The sequence below is a fragment of the Cebus imitator genome, unplaced genomic scaffold (genome assembly GCF_001604975.1).
Source record: "Cebus imitator isolate Cc_AM_T3 unplaced genomic scaffold, Cebus_imitator-1.0 Scaffold7, whole genome shotgun sequence".
NCBI lineage: Eukaryota > Metazoa > Chordata > Mammalia > Primates > Cebidae > Cebus > Cebus imitator.
The window spans coordinates 6,833,785-6,852,352 of record NW_016107322.1 but is presented as its reverse complement, the minus strand read 5'-3'; the positions used below and the strand labels follow the sequence as shown (position 1 = coordinate 6,852,352).

Here is an 18,568-nt window from a genome sequence, read left to right as displayed (position 1 = left end):
TGAGAATCTGATTTATAAATTACATTTCATCCTTTTAACATTGGGCATTTATAATTTCTCTTAAGTTTAGAATGCAACTCTAAGGTCAGACACGAGGAATTCAAAGCAATGACAAGAAGTAGATAGGAATGAAGGAGTTAATGCCTTTAGAATTCAGCTTCCATCATACATGGGTGACTATCTCTTTAAATAATTTAAATCCTCTCCATCAACTACAAAGCTGTTTTGAAGCCATTTAGCTTTGTTCTTTACATGTGTTCTAATTAAGAAATGACCTTGTCATCACACACACCAGAAATCCGGGATTATTTCCTACAGCAAAAATTCACAGAGCCCCCCAAAAAAGAAAAAGGGGGGTAAAAAAGACTTCTTCCTCAGTTCCTCACTAAAGGAAGTTGTTGGTTGGCTGAACGCTGAAGCAGTTTTACCGCATAATTTTTGTTGTTGTTGAATGTCACAGGGCGGGTTATTGTGACCTTGAGCTGCATCAGCAGCACAGCAAGGGTCGAGATGCCTGCAGGCGCCCTTGTACTGGATTTGCAAGACAAAAACCTTCAAACTGGCTGAAGGACATCTTAAATCTCTTCAAAGGTTTTCCGAACTAATCTGGGCTGCTCTTAGCAGGATCTGTGCCAGTGTGAGAAGCAAAATTAAAAACAAGGTCTTTGACAGGATGTTGTCTCTTCTTAACCCTTCCCAAGCAGAATAGAACAAACCACCAGCATTCTGGAGACAGGGTTTACCTAGAAGCATTCTTTCATAACAAATCATGTAAGCAGACAATCACAAAGAATGGGGCAGCTATTAGTTCTCAAAAGTAAACAACCCTTCCATTGTGCTTATTAAAGAATTCAGGTCGAATTCTTTCTTGACTATATTTCAGGGTAGTGAATGTAAAACTTAAAGCTCTATTTGTATCTTTTAGATTTGCAGCACAGTGACAGGTTAAGGCTAAAAAACATTTCCATCAACATTTATTTCTAGAATTTTCATTAAAAAAAATATATGGTTTTAGTTGGTTAAGTCACAAACTCGTGCATAATGCATATAGTGTACTAAAATTACAGGTAACGAAAATTACATCACAGCATGTTTACCAAATTTCTTATTCCCAATATGATGAATACATTTTTAAGGGGGAAAAAATATCATTCAAATAGTGAAAATGGCACAAGTAAGACAAGGTAAAGTAATCTCAGTCTTGTTATAAAAAAATCAGCACGACATTTTATGTTTTAGCATCAACAGTGCAATGGCCAAAAGGGAAAGTACTAATGCCAGTAGAGGGTATTTGAGTCCCTGGAAATGCTCTCCAAATTTAATTTAGTAGTTAGAGTAGGAAAGTTTTTAAATCATTACTCTAGAACAACAAAAGAAAAAAGATGAATAAAACAGCCCTGGCTCTCAAGAAATAAATAATTCGGTGGAACAAACAGCTGTAATGCTTAAAATGCAGTATATCCTAAAAGCAGTGTGTGTCCATCTGTAACATGCTGATTTGTCATCATCAGATATGAGGTATGTCATGATTAGTTCTAAAGAGTATTTAGCGTAAGTACAGAATTTAATAAGGTGTAAGAGGTTGCAAATTATTGCCTTAAAAAAAAAACAGACTAAATAAATTCAAGGTAACTTGGGTAACAACCACACTTTCACTCACTTAGATTCAGATATGCCTTCCTAAACAGTATGGGAAAGAGACAGAGTAATAATACCTAGTGAGTAGACAATGTATGAGGGCGCACAGTGCCGCTGATTTTCTTCCTTAGTTTCTGTGCCAAAGGAGAGAGAGAGTATATACTGTACTAAATGCAATGACCGAAATATGTAAAAAGTGCTCCAGGAACACAGACAGGATGTAACTAGGTTTTTAGTTCATATGTGCATGTGCAGGTGGCGGTCAGTGATGGTTAAAAAATGAGTAAGGGCTAGCCAAGCAGAAGAGAATGGTAGCCATTCTAGGGTCCAGAAATAGCACTCAAAGTCAGGGAAGAGCTGAGTGTGACACAGGAAGCATCGTAGTCCAATGGAACTGGAGATTAGGCTGGAAATGCAACTGGGACCAAGGACTTTGAATCTAGGCCATGCCAAGAAGCAGGCCTTTATCTGGTGGGTTTCCTTACAAGCAGTGGTATTATGAAAAGCGTATTAAAAAACAAAAACAATCTATGGAGTTGTTGATAGCTTGGAAGGGAGAAGAAACTGTAGATCAGTTAGTGCATGACCATGGTTAAAATAAGGCAGAGGCAGGAGAGTTGAAGAAAAAGGCAGCTCTGAAAACAATGAAGGCTGCTTTGAATATTTAGAAAGCAATTTGTTTAACATAAATAGTGCTATAAGATAGGGTATTATTTCATAGCAACTTTATTAAATCAAAGATAAAAATGATAAAAAATAATTACTGTATCTCAAGCCTATGTTTGATAAACACTGTGCTAAAAAATGATTTCTACAAAGTTTCATGAAAGTAGTAATTCTTATCAAGGTGCTTCAAAGAGTCAGTATCAGATCCTGTTTGAAATCTGAATTTTGTACATTAAGTATTAGGTAAGGGTTTTGCTTACTAAGACAGCAACATGTACCTTTTTGGATAGTGTGAGGGTGTATATTTCCCTTGGCTATAAGGGAGAGATGTCTGACTTAAATTATAATGTAGTTCTTACAGCTAAGAGTTTTATTCAACACAAATGAGAAAAAAATTAACTCAGCAAACATTTACTTACTGCTGACTATGTTTAGGACATGGAATTAAAAAATAAAAACTACCCCAACATTCTATCAGCATCATGTTTTTGGATGATCACTCATAATGATATCAAGTCCCCAAATTCCAGCTTGCATGACCTCATCACACAATAAAAAGACTATGAGTAAAAAGAATATGAAGCTGTCAGTAAATCAAGTGTCGGAACTAGCAACCATCTTGGTATTCCCATCCAGCTGAAAGGTACACAACACATTCCCAGAAACCGCCGGGAAGACCCAGTACCAATGTAATTTGAAGGGAGTCGTCAAATACTCTAGAGACTGGCTGTCCCGCTAAGACCTCAGAAAGAATTTAGCAGAGTATCAGCCAAGGTAAGAGGGTAGGGAATAAAACAGAACAGGAGTCATCAAGGCCAAGTAAATATCTGCCAGAGAGCAGACTGTACTCTCAGAAACGGAGCGCCAGCATCAGGGATCAGGTTGAGGCAAGTGGAGGGGAAGGTCACGCAAAGGAGAGAAGGGAAGACTTAAGGGGAAGCCTAATCAATCCTGCAAAATAAGACGTCAACTTCATTTTGTAAAATTATTTTTTTAAATGACCAAACCTTTGAAACTTCTGGAGTTAGGAGAATCACCATAGGAGAAGTATTTGAAGGTTCACAAATCATAAAAAGGACAAGAACTTGAAAGCCAGGGTTACTGACAGGGCACGACTAGGAATGACCTTACTGAGTATCCACAAATAAAATGACTTCTCCTTGAGTAAGCATCTCTGTCTTACAGCTGCCAAGTCAACACTGGCAATAAGTTCCAGCACATTCTAGGTCTAGACATTAATAGAAAAGTGGGTAATATGATATGCCATGCAGTTATTTAAAAAAAAAAAAACATTAATCTACAAACACAAAAGCTAGGTAAATATTACTGGAATAAAAATACAGAAGATTCTGTTTGCAATTAGACAAGTGAATTTCCATAATATAGCAGTTCTCAAAGGGTGGTCCAAGGATGCCAGGGCTCCCCATGACCCATTCAGAAGGCACATGAGGTAAAGACCACTTTCATAATACTAAATGTTATCTGGTTTTTGGTATCATTATCTCATAAGTGTACAGTGGAGTTGTCCAGAGCCTTGTGTAACTCTTGTTTTAAACTTTTTCTCAGTTTAAATTTCTAATATGATAAATATTAGTTGAAATGAATCTCATAAACAAAAGCTCTCTTGGGTCCTCGATAATTTAAGAATATAAAGGGGTCCTGAAAGCAAAAAGTTTGAGAACTGTTGCCAGTAATAGTTAAAAAGTGCAATGTTGGTTTTCTTCAAACACAACCTCTACTTTCTAATTTCAAGAATTTCCACTATAGTTATGGCAAATAAACATGGTTCTCTGTGCAGAATGTCCCTAAGACCCAGATGGGGAAAGAAAAGAAAGATCTTTCTAAAAAGATTAGTAGACTAAGGAGGATATGAAAAATCTTCCATCTCTGCAGTCACTGTTATTCTGAATTTACCATACAAGAAGTAACAAATCAACAAATATTTATAAAAAAGCTGCTATGTTGCTAAGAAGTTACAAGGAAAACTAAGTGATACAGCCGCCCTTAGTGGGCTCACAATCTCATCAGGAAAAACATAATCAACAACATAGTGAGATACTACTTAGGAGAAGGCATGGGCAAAGCGGAGAAAGCACTGAAAGACACAATTTTGGGGAGAAGACTGGGTGGTAAGGCAGGGAACACTATATTTAGTGAAGGTGCTCTACAGAGTTGGCATATGAACTGACTAGAGGGACAATTAAGGCTTTCCCACCTGGAAAAGAAGCTTCGGTCTTCTTCAGAAAGTGGGAGGACCATCAGCCCAGCCCAGCCCAGTCCAGGAAGCACAGTGGCACAGAGTCTGTTTCAGAAACTTTAATCACCTCCAAGAACAAAAACCGCCGGTAATGACAAACTGTTATAGAACATGACAAAATAATTTGATGGCATGTTCTATAAAAGTTATAGATAATTAAATTCATTGATGAAAGATGTGGACTTAGATTTTGTAGTCTTTAAAAAAACTTCTAATCTGTCACAGAAGCTTTTTAAAAAGACAAAAGTGAGTTACTAAAAAATAAAAAATAAAATCAAAACGCACAAACAAGTCATTGGTCTTTATTGCAGACATTTTGAGAGGTACTAGCTTGAAGGACAGGCTGCAAGATGGCAGGTAGGGAGGAGCAGCAATACCAAGAGAGAAAGCTTCAAGCTAGAAGCTTACATAGACTGTGCTAAAAACATTTTTTTTTTTTAAATAAAAAAAGCAAAAAGGAAGCAAATGAGGTTTGGAAATTACTCATATACCTCTAATCCAGAATGGAGAAATTCTAGTTATCTAAATAAAATACATAAGCTCTGATGTTAGAATCGGACAATTTTCAGATATGCAAACCGCAGGCCACATTGTTGAAGGGCAAATGTAGCAGAGAATCAAGGAGACTATCAGGTTCACATCAGTTAGTTACAGTGAAAAAAGACCAGGGTCTGTGTAAGAAGAGAAAGTGTATTGAGAGTTTGATCAACACTTTTAAAATTATTTTGACTACTTCATCTGAAATCCTTCATGGAAGAGGAAAAAACCTGAGTTGATATGGGAAGCTTAGAATATAGAAATTTTATAAAATCTAAGTTGATATGGAGGCTTAGTCTAGCAGGGATCCTCCTCCCCAAAGAATATAAGTTATATCAATTAAGATATTAAGTAAAACACTTAAAGAAAAGTCAATTCTTTATAGATAACAAATTCCAAAAATATGTTAATTATATTAATATTTCCCATAGTAACAGTAAGTTAGGATTAAAGAAGGTCTATTACTTTTCCATGCTCATTATGCTACTGCAATTACATTATTTTTGATCAGACAAGTAACACAAGTAAGCTGGAGTTTTAGGAAGAGCTGGTGGTTGTGAGAGACTCGGACAAGGATGTTAGTAAAGAGGCTTGCCAGCACAAGAGCTCCAGATGAGAAACGATAAGACTCTGAACTAACATGGTTGGCTGTGAGGAAGGAAATTAAGAGTGGATGAAAGCAATGCTGGAAACTAACAATGACTCACTTGAGCCAAGCATACAGATTTTCTTACCGACGTTATCCACAAGGCCAGGAAAACACTAGTGAGAAATCCAAATTGATTTACGGCAATTAATTCCAACTAAGACAACTTACCTAGATTATAAATTGATCTTGGTTTTACCAGTTTCATGTTCCTACTAAAAATCTAATGTGAAAGTTTAAACACATTTTACAAAGAGTTATTTCTTAAACAAAAAACTATGACTATGAGGAGTGTTTTATGAAGTTGGCAAGGCATTCCATGTATATAATTCACCTACTTTATCAATCTGGTAACCCAACCCATCAGTACTGGCCTTTTAAAAAAAAATTATATAGATACCTCTATGTCTGACATGAGTTTTAAACTCAAGACATCTACTAAAATAGTCGTCAAATTTTTAATCAAACTAGAACTCTTCCCAGTGGAAAATCATGACATATAACAACAATTTCATTAGAGGGAAAATTAGCATATTCAAGTGTTTAAGCTAAACTGATTTATGGTCGTTTAGTTGACTCTACACAAGATAGCCCCTGTTTTTGTATCAGCAATTTTTATCAAAATTACCTAACAAATATTATACACTGAGCTAAATAGCAGAGAAAGTATATGAAGTCCTATAAAACATAATAAAGGATGAATTAACTTTGTTAGTTACTCCATATGATGACTGTATGTTTTTCAAAAGAAGAAGCCAACAAAGAGCAAGGGGAATATGCCCTAAGACACTAAAAGCCTTCTTAAACACTTCATTCTTTATATAGCTTGTAATACTCAATTAATTACATCCCTTTTCTCCCCATTCTCTTTGAGCTTTCATTCAAAAAAACATAACTATTCTTAAAAATATAACATGAGTGTTTTGCAGAGTATAACAAACTATAGCAAAAACCTCATAAAACATATTAGTTTACAATCCTAACTCATCAAATACTCATCTCCAGAAATATACCAGATCCTTCTTTTGGAGACACAGTCCACTGGTTAATGAAAGGCTTACTGAAAAGACAGTCTATACTTTGGACCAACATCTCCCAAGCTTATTTGCCCATGGAGTGTTCATTCAAAATGAAAACCTATTTAACACAACACATTTTAGAAAAAACACATTTGACATATCATCTTTAAAATCTAAAAGTATTTTTAAATATATGAAAGGAATACAGAAAATCACTACTAATAATTCGTTTTTACGAATTTTTAGTTTTCAAAGTTGTTCACTGTACATTATAATGTCTTTTTTTTTTTTAATCTGGAAGAAAAATCTAAATTTGACCATTTTCTAAGAACAACTCATTCTGTGCATATTTACCAGATGGCTACCTATAATTTACTTATCTAACTCTCGTAAGTGAACACTATTCTGGTTACGAGGTAAAACAAAGGTGTTGACAAATTAAGAACAACGACAAACCAATTATATCTTGTGGGGGGGGTCACAGTAACATGCATGACTATAAAATTAACTTTAACAAAATTAGAAGTTCAGAAATGGGGTTCAATATCAACTGTTTCATCAAATATAGAAGCAGATTTCAGACTACCAACCAGTGATTAGCACCTAATTATATCTGAATAAAAACACTTTTAGTATTTACAAATAATTGCCAAGTTGATTTTAAATTTTAATTTAGAGGTGAAAAATATATGAATATATGAAAAGTGACTTGCAACCAAATAATTATTAGTCATTTTATGCAGTCTTTTAAAAATTAATGTTTTAAAGATTTTCTTGATAAAATTACAAGAAAAATTAAGCATGTAAGTAGGTGATTAAAATAACTTCATTACTAGGTTTTCTGAACATTATCAGGACAGTGAAGGAAAAGCAGTTAGGATCATCTTTGTGGATGCCTACAGGTAAAGGGCAAATTTGGCTCAGAGCTGCCATTCTCTTTTTGAAACACTGAGGTCAGTTAAAACACGGTGAATTTTAGCATGCTGTATCTGCTCTCTCTCTCTCTCTGACCAGAGTTTTTCAGTTAGCTAGACGAAACTGAACTATTCACAAATGATTATGAGCACCATAATCAATCACGATGCCTTTACCTAGTTCCCTTTGATTCCTACTGCCCAGAAATCAGCAGCATAAGGTCCAAGAGCTTAAGACATGAGGAATTCATTTAGGTTGTAGCTTTACTAGAAAACAGGAGTGTTAATCCAAGTAGAATTAACCACTCACTCATCGTCTCCTTTGTTGCTCTGCCCACCTACTTGTGTTAATTTAATCCAATTACTTTATCATTTCTCAGAAATGCTAATAATGCTCTTTCCTTTGTAAGAGGAATTTTACATAATTCCAAAAGTAATCACTGGCCTATACTATAATAAACGCACAATAATCAAACATGCTTCTATCCTTCCTCAAAACGGTAATTAACTTTTTATCTGAAATCAGGGATTGCTATTTCAGGCTTTATATTAACTGTCGATTTTCTCTGGTTTTTGATAAAAACAAATTAAGTATTATCAACAAAAATGCTTTTTCTTCTTTCAAGCTTCCCAATTCCTCTCTCCAGAAGTAATATACACATTGAATTCTCAAGAATATTTTTCTACATTTCTTTTACATGATTTACCTCTTTTATTATTAGATTACATTTATTTATTTACATTTATCCTTTCCATATAAGTTCCTTAAAGGAAGGGTTGTATCTTACTCATTTTTTAAACCATACTGCCTGACGAAATAACTTGCACAGATGAAGCATATAACATTTCGAATTATAAGCTAATTTATAACTGAGAAATAATTGTCTGAAATATATTAAAGTCATAATGATTAAGCCTTAAGAACTCAGGAAAAAAAATTCTCACCATCTGTCTCCAGGCTTTAAGCCTCTGCTTTCTGAGAAAGGAAACTGAGAAGGCTGTTGAAAAGTAGCTTTGAGGTCATCTGGAGTCTTCAGATTCCCCGTCCTCCTTCAGTCAAGTGTGCATCTTAACAAGAGGGAAAAGATAGTTTGGTATCTATTCCAAACCAGATTCTGGAATATGTTTTGATGAAGTTCGACTTATCCCACTCATTTTCTTGTTCAAATTCAATGCAAAAGTAGTGATTTGCCAGAAAAATATCAATTGTTCATGAATGCTGGTTCATTAACGGAACGTAACAGGTCTTTGCTTTCCAGATAATAATCAATAAAAGTAGCTGCTTCAACAAAATAAGCCATAAAAAAGGCTTATAGTTGCTAGAATGGGTTTATTAAACTTTGCTAATTTCAAATTTCTTAGTGTGCTGTGCTACATTAATTTACATCCAAAAATTATAAATCCTCCTAAAGATGTATTTCTTAAAAAAAAAAAAAAAAAAAAAAAAGAGTGGCTTTAGTTTTTCTTATATGAAACTTTTTCAGTTTCAAAATACCAAGTATGTAATCTTTGCAGCAAAAAAATTGGTAAGAAATATCAAATGCCCTATATCCATAAGAAGATTTACACAACAATGTCCAAAGAAGATTTATTTTTAAAAGTCAAAAACTGGAAACAACTGAAATGCCCATCAATGGGTGAATGAATTATATAGTATATCCATATCATATAATTTTACTACTCAGTAACAAACAGAATACACACACATATATGTAAAATAAATATGGATGAATTTCAAAATAATTACCCTGAGTGCAAGGATCCAGATAAAAAAGAAACATATTTTGTATGATTCCATTTGGATAAAATTCTACAAAATGCACATTCATCTATCATTAAAGAAAACAGGTCAGTGGGGCTGCCTGGGGATGAAGGATGCCAAAGGGTAGGACTTCAAAGAAACTTTATCTTAATTGTAATGATGGTTTCACAGGTGTGCGCATATGTCAAAACTTGTCAAACTATATCTTAAATATGTACAGTTTATTATTGATCAATTATACCTCGATAAAACTGTAACAAAAATTAAATGCTTTAACATCTTATATGCCCCTTGATGCAGCAATTCCACGTGTAAGATTTATCCTAATTTTTAAAAAATCATGGAGGACAGGTATAAATATTTAGCCATAGGATGTTCAAAATACATATTATTATATAGTGCACTGCATCGTATATAGCCATAAAATGTCAAAATAAAAAACAGGAAATAGTTACATAAACTATAGCATATTACATCATGGAATATTATGTAGTCATTAAAATATTATACAAGAAAATTAAATTATATGAAATTATATACTATATTAAGTGATAAAAACGGGAAACATTTCAGCTTAATTGAATTTTTGTTTTAAACAAAAGTAAATGCAGTATTTCTGCATTTAGAGGTAATTATTATTATTTTTGCTGATATTTATTTTCTAATTTCTCTACAGTAAACACGTACATATTACTTTTCTAATAAACAACACAAATGAATCATATTAGTAGGAAAAAACTAAAACTGTCCACTCCCTAATAAAACTATAAAACTCCTAAGAGGCAGTGCACATTACAGATGTAATTCTGGGCTATCACATGGCCACCAGCAACACCCTACCAAGTAGCTATGAGAAAGAGCCAGGCTGACACATGAATGGGAGCATAATTGAGTGAGTGATGCTTTACCAGTTATAAAACGCTTTCATGGACATGACTGTGTTTGATTTTCACAACTCAGTGAAATGACCAGAGATTCCATTTTATACAGGAGCAACAGATGCTGAGCAGGACTGGTTAAGTCATATGCCCCAAATTATAGATCTTGGACTCACGCAATTCTAGGAAGAGTAGGAAAGAATCACTTGCCCTCTTTATGTCTACCTAGAAGGAAGTGATTCACAGGTCAATTTAACAATAACCATATTTGCAATTACATTAGTACTCCTATTAGAATGCAGCAGGGACCTTGGGAATTTCTGAAGTCTCCAATCCCCACTCTCTGAAGCAATACTCAAGGAAAGCCCATCTTCCTCTTGTCAACATTATCTACTAACTCACTGAAATTCCAGTAGAATTTAATTGTTTAATTATCAATTACCTTTTTTCCTTCTTAACAAAAGATTATAACCTTTCACTTTAAAGCTGGAACAAGAAAGTAATCATAACTATATTTAAAAATGCTGCAAACAGTAATCTATGAATTGATGTCAAAGAATCTAACTTACTACTGGAACTTTAAAATATGAACTGGTGGGCTAAATCTTTTTTTGGTATAGGTATATAGATAAGAAACCCTACAAACTGGCATATTTTATAAAGAAAACTACCCACTCCTGAAAAGGATAAAAGAAAATATCTTTAGAGAAACATTATTATTATTATTAGTTGATTCTCCCAACTCAGCTTCCCAAGTAGCTGGAACTACAGGTGTGCACGACTGTGCCCAACTTAGAGAAACATTATTAATGAGCTGGCCATTATCTGTTGATGACACATAAGGAATCCTTATAGCTCCTACCCTTACCAACACTCCCAGAACTGAGAGGCTTAACAGGTAATGATAACTATGGTTTACTGAGCAATTACTGTCTCAAACATAACAATAAGCCTTTTACAGATGTAATCTTTTAAAAAAAACTCTATTAAGGTGATTATTATCTCCAGTTTGTAGATGAGGAAACTGAATTTAAATTACCACAAGTCACAAAGCTAATAAGAGGCTGAGGCAGAATTCAAATCCCATTATTTTGGAAAAAGACAGGGCCTTGGCAGTTCTCTGGAACATAAATTCTGATTATTCTTTACTACTGTTCATCTACAGTGGTCTGAATTCAGGTAATGCAAAACATTTGGTACTAGCATATGAAGTTAATGGACCCACATTTTCCATGTAAAGAGTTAAAAGTATTCCAAGCCCACAATTTGTATCTGATATTTTGTCACATTCCCAGAACTGAGAGACTTAACAGGTAATGATAACTATGGTTTACTGAGCAATTACTATGTCTCAGACATAACAATAAGCCTTTTACAGATATAATCTTTAAAAAAAAAAAACCTATAAGGTGATTATTATTATCTTCAGTTTGTAGATGAGGAAACTACAAATTATTTATGTTAATGGTTGGTCTGTACTAAAACATTATTATACTCCTTTTGAGACAAATATATAACCACACAAAAGATAAATTAAAAGAATATTTAAATAAAATCAACAAAAGAAAATAAATTCCTCTAACATTAATATTTAAAAGTTTTCCTATATTAATAAATGGGTAAATTAGCCTTCAGTCCAAGTCAGTGAAACTGAATATGCCAGATGTGTTTTGAATCACAACAAAAGCATGTCTAATGAAGAAGATGTTTCAATAGCATCATAATTATATTGTGAAATATTATGAAATCATTAAATGTTTTCAAAGAGTATTTAATATTGTGGGTAAAATTATCAGAATACAATGCTAAGAAAGCAGGATACTATTCATCTGAGTTGAACAAATTGCCAAACATATTAGAAGGCTAGACACTATGCTAGGTGCTGGAATTACAGCATGAATATGACAAACGCAGTTCCCATGGGAAAGAGGCAAGAAGAAAACAAAAAATAAAAAATAAAAAAATTGAAGATTTTAAAGCAAGAAGTAGAGAGGAAGCTACTTTACATAAAGTGATAAGGAATAGGAAAAGCTTCCCTGAGAAAATGACATTTAAGCAGACAAGGTCCTAGTCATACAAAGAATAAAGTAGAGAGAATTTCCAATAAAAGAAATAGCATATGCAAAGGACGTGCCTCCTCAAGAAACTGAGAGATGACCAAAGTAGGTAGTAATGAGCAAGGAAATAAATGGTAAGACATTAGGTCAGAGATATAAGCATAAAATACGATCTCAAATTTGTTTTTTAGTGTGTTATCCCACACACATATATACACACCACACTGAGGGGAAGGAGAACACAATGCTAACAGTGATAATTCTAGATGATAGGAAAAGGAGTTGGGGTTATTTTCCCTTAATATTTCCACATGCTCCAAAATACATTGCATAAACACTACAATGAGAAACAATATGGCTAGAACTTCCGGTTCAGAGTTAAATAGAAGTGGTGAGGGCAGACGTTAACGCTTTGTCCCCAGATTTTACAAAGGAAAAAAACATCCGTCTTCCACTATTAATTACTATATAACTATAGTATAATATAGCCACTATTCCCTCCTCTTGATGCACAGTTTTTGAGTTTTGTTTGTTTGCTTTTATCACTGATGTGTTGGATTTTGTCAAATGATTTCTCTGTATTGACTGAGATAATCATGTGGGCTTTAGTCTTTTACTCTATTAATAATATACATTAAGTGTTTCAGTTTTGAAACAATCTTTCCTTTCTAAGGTGACTGCCTACAACTAATATCATAATAATGGTGAAAGACTGAATGCTTTCCCCACCGAAGATCTGAAGAAGACAATGATATCTCATATCTACTCAGTGCAGCGAATACAAAGATATATAGATTGAAAAAGAAGAAGTTAAAATTACATGCAGCTAACATGATCTTGTGTGTCAGTAATTCTAAGGACCCTATAAGAAACCCACAATAATTAATTTAAACATTTAGAAAGGCATATGACAAAATCTGTAATCAACTGCCTCTCTCTCCTCTCTTTCCTCCCTCCCTCTCTCCCCCTCTCTCCCTCTCCCTCCATTTTTCTCTTTCTTTCTTTCGACAGAGTCTCTCTCTGTTGCCCAGACGGAATGCAGTGGTGCGATCTCAGCTCACTGCAATCTATGCCTCCTGGGTTCAGGCAATTCTCCTGTCTCAGCCTCCCAAGTAGTTGAGATTAGAGGTGCATGCCATTGTGCACGGCTAATTTTTGTATTTTTTTTAGTAGAGATGGGGTTTCACCATGTTGGCCTGGATGGTCTCGAACTCCTGACCTCAAGCGATCAGCCTGCCTCAGCTTCCCAAAGTGCTGGGATTACAGATACGAGCCACCACACCGGCTGCGCTCCTTATATACTAGCCACAAGCCATCCAAAAATAAATTCCATTCGGTCACAAGAGTAACAAAAAGAATAAAGTTTAGAAATAAATTTAGCAGCCAGGTGCGGTGGCTTACACCTGTAATCCCCAGCACTTTGGGAGACTGAGGTGGGTGGAGCACCTGAGGTCAGGAGTTCAAGACCAGCCTGGCCACATAGTGAAACCCTGTGTCTACTACAAATACAAAATTAGCCAGGCATGGTGGTACATGCCTGTATTCCAAGCTACTTGGGAGGCTGAGACAGGAGAATTGCTTGAAACCTGGAGACGGATGTTGCAGTGAGCTGTGATCACGCCATTCCACTCCAGCCTGGGCAACAGGCATGAAACTCCATCTTAATAACAACAACAACAACAACAACAAAACAAATTTAACAAAAATGCAAAATATGTGAACTCAAAACTACAAAACATTGTTGAGGAAAACTAAAAGGCTTGTTTATTGAAACAAAGCTTCAGTTGATTGAAAGATTCAATTCTGTTAAGATGTCAATTCTCTCTACATTGATCTATCTAAATGCCATCATTTTTTTCTAGAAATTGATCCTAAAATACATATGAAAGTATAAAATACCAAGAATAGTAAAATAACTTTGAAAAAGTATGAAGCTGCAGGATTTAAACTTATCTAATCTCAAAACTTACTATAAAGCTATATGGTAACCAACACTGTTGGTCCTGGCATAAAGATAACACATGCAGGTAATGAAACAGAATAGAGTTCAGAATAAACTCCCATTCATAGTCATTTGATTTTCGACAAATGTGCCACTGCAATTAAAAGAATCGTCTTTTTAATATATGGTGCTGGTACTGTTAGATATACATATGTGAAAATAAACAGATAAATCAGTGTAAACCTGTATTTCACAACATACAGAAATAATAACTCAAAATGGATTATAGTCTGAATTATAAAAATTAAAACAAAACCTCTAGAAGAAGGAATAGGATAAACTCTTGTGAGCTTAAGTTACAGAAGATTCCTTAAATAGGAAAACAAAAGGACAATCCATTAAAAAAAATGGAACATCATTAAATTGAAAGGCAAACCACAGAAGAAAATATTTGCAAATCATATAATTGATAAAGATATAGTATACAGTATATATTAAAACCCTTAGAAGTCAGCAATAAGATAAACTAACCAAATTTTTTTAACGGACTAAAGATATAAAAGTACTTCACCAAAGAAGACATATGAATGTTTAGTAAACGTACAAGAAGATGCTCATTGTTACCCATTAAACACATGAAATATTAATAAAATTACAAAGAGATCACATTACACCTCACTAGAATAGCTATAATTTTTTTTTTTTTAAGACAAAAAAATCAAAGGTTGGGGCGGACAGGAAGAAGCTGAAACCCTCCTACACTACTGGTGAGAATGTAAAAATGGCATAGCTACTTGAAATACAGTTTGGCAGTTTTTCAAAAAGTTAAACACATGTGTATGCATCCACTTGCAACGACCCACTAATTTCACACTGGGGTATCTAACCAAGAGAAATGAAAATATATGCTCACAAAAAATCTGTCTGCAAATGACGATATCAACATCAGTCATAATAGCCAAAACCTGTAAACAAACCAAATACTCATCAACTGGTAAAGACAAGCATAAAGTGGTAACCAACAAAAAAAAGGAAATGAACTAATTATTCATGGAACCAAGGATAAACATCAGAAACTTAATTCTTAGTAAAAGAGGCTAAATACAAAAGATATCTATATTGTATAATTCCATTTATATATGAAATGTCTTAAGCTGAATTGTATGTAGAGAAAGCAGATCACCTTCTGGGGCAAGAGAAGGGAGCAGAAATTAAAAATGAGAGTGAAGGAACTTTGTGGAGAAATGAAAATGTCCTAATGCTGGACCGTGCTGATGGCTGCAACATCTGAGTACACTGACTCAAAACCTTCAAACTGAACACTTACAGTGGATGGATTTCTTGATACATGTAAATTACACCTAAATAAAGTCATGAAATATAAAAATAAAAAACATATATTGCATACAAAATCATAAATTGATTTAAAATGAGTCTGATGCCCTGACAAAGGTCTAACATCCAGAGGTTACAAACAAATTTACAAGAAAAAAAAAATTTCCATTAAAAGGTGGGCGAAAAAACAAACAAAAAAAGGTAGGGAAAGGACATGAACAGACACTTCTAAAAAGAAGACATTCATGCGGCCAGCAAATATATACACAAAAAGCTCAACATCACTAATCATTAGAGAAATGCAAATCAAAACCATAATGAGATACTATCTTATGCCTGTCAGAATGGTGATTATTAAAGAATCAGAAAACAACAGATGTTGGCAAGGTTGTTGAAGAAAAAAGAATGCATTACATTGTTGGTGGGAGTATAAATTAGTTCAACCATTGTGGAAGACATTGTGGCAACTCCTCAAAGACCTAGAGGCAGAAATACCATTTGACCTGGCAATCTCATTACTGGGTATATACCCAAAGGAATAAAAATCACTCTATTATAAAGACACATGCACATGTATGTTCACTGCAGCACTATGCACAATGGCAAAAGACACGAAGTCGACCCAAATACCCATCAATGATAGACGATATAGAAAATGTGCTACATGTACACCACAGAATACCATGCAGCCATAAAAAGGAACGAGAACATGTTCTTTGCAGAGACATGGATGGAAGCCATTATCCTCAGCAAACTAACGCCAGAACAGAAAACCAAGCACTGCATGTTCTCACTTGTAAGTAGGAGCTGAATGATGAGAACACATGGACACACTGCTGGGGAACAACACGCACTGGGGCCTGTTGGGGGGAGGGGCCAGGGGGAGGGAGAGCATCAGGAAGAACAGCTAATGGATGCTGGGCTGAATACCTAACTGATGGGTTGATCTGGGCAGTAAACCACCATGGCACATGTTTACCTATGTAAAAAACCTGTGCATTCTGCACAAGTACCCCGGAACTTAAAATAAAAGTTGAAGAAAAAAAATTAGTCTGATTTAAAATGCATTGACACTTCTCTCATTGTTTAAAATAATAATCATACTTTAAGATAAACCTAATGTATTACAATTACTCCTTGAAGAATGCAAAGGTAGAATTAAGACGACTATTTACCTTCTTCATACACTACTGGTGGGAATGTAAAAGGTGGTGTAGCCACTAAGGAGAAGAGATTGTTCCTTAAAAGGCAACAGAGAGTTACTACATGACCCAGAAATTCCATTCATATGTAATCACAGAAGGGAAATGAAAACATAATATCCATCAACTGGCAAGTAGATAAAATATGACAAATGCATACAATAAAATATTATTTAGTCACAAAAAGGAATGAAGTGCTGATACTTGCTACAACATAGACAAACTTTATTATGCTGAGTGAAAGAAGGCCATCACTAACAATGATGTGTGATGCCATTTCTGTGGAATGTACCGAATAGGCAACTTAATCTAGACAGAAAGATGAGTGGTTGTCTAGGATTGGGCTGGGAAAGGATGGAAATGGAGAGTGACTGCTAACAGGTATGGGGTTCCTTTTGAAGATCATGAAACTGTAGAGAATATTGTGGTTTAGTCACACACCTATGTGAATATAAAAACTATGAACTGAACACTTTAAATGGGTGAATTTATGGTATGTAAATTATATCTCAATAATGTCATAATAATGACTATTCACCTGGTATTTATTAAAACACCAAAAGTAATTTAGGGGTAAAAACTTAGACTTTTAATCTTACTTGTCTGCTTTTGAAGTTATGTCACATTTATCAAAACAATTTGTTAATATTCAATTATTTGTAGCTAAATGGAAGAATGCCCTTAAAAAAAAATAACTATTTTTATACACCAGTAACAAACAGAAAATAACATTTAAAAACTATCCAACAGCAAAACATACCTAGGAATAAAAGTAACTTGTAAATACTGCATGCTCAATATAAATAAAATATATTAGAAGATATTAACAATGAAACCTAAATAATCTAAATGGAATGACATACCATGTTCATTATAAATACTCAGTATCATAAAATGAAAATTATTCCCAAATTGAACAAATGCCTTTAATGCAATGTCTATCAAAATTCAAAAGGTTTAATACGTTGATTCTAAAATCTACATTGAGTAGCAAAAGCCCATGAAAAAGGAACCATCCTACCACCAAAAGATTGGAGTAGGAAACTTGCCATGCCAGACACCAAAACTTATCATAAAGTGCTAAAAATTAAGCTAGTGTGCTCCTGGAAAAGAGACAAACAAATTGATGGCTGGAGAAGTAGACCATCACTCAGAAAATATTTGACAAAAGTTGGACTTTAGATCACCAGAGAAGGGAGATATCATTCAATAGTGCTGAAACAACTGGTGCAAAAGTGGATTCCTGCTAACACATGAACAATCAATTTCAGAGGGATTAAAGTTTTAAATAGAAAAGGCACACCTTTAATATTTTTAAAACAAAGTATAAGAGAATATCTTTATGATCTCAGAGTAGGAAACATTTCTTTAAGACACACAGAAAGGGTTAACTATATGTAAAGCATAAGATTCATAAATTCAAATGCATTAAAATTTAAAACTTCATTCACAAACAAATACAACAGAAGATGAAAAATGAACTACAACACCAAAAAACACAGACAAAAAAACTGGGGTTTGGGTGCAGTGGCTCACACCTGTAATTCCAGCATTTTGGGAGACCGAGGTGGATGGATTGCTTGAGGTCGGGAGTTGGAGAACAGCCTGGCCAACATGGTGAAACCCCTGTCTCTACTAAAACACAAAAATTAGCTGAGCGTGGTGGCGGCCACCTGTAATTGCAGCTACTAGGGAGGCTGAGGCAGGAGAATTGC

At 34.4% G+C, this 18,568-nt stretch overlaps 1 protein-coding gene across 3 annotated transcripts in view; it reads right to left on the bottom strand.

Annotated features, from left to right (window-relative positions):
• NRIP1 (nuclear receptor interacting protein 1) overlaps positions 1-18,568 on the bottom strand; it is a 104,424-nt gene that overhangs the window by 44,895 nt on the left and 40,961 nt on the right. For all 3 annotated transcript variants that reach the window (XM_037742523.1, XM_017539798.2, XM_037742527.1), the window contains one exon: positions 8,623-8,745. The gene's annotated coding sequence lies outside the window, so the exon portion shown is untranslated. The remainder of the gene's footprint in view (positions 1-8,622; positions 8,746-18,568) is intronic.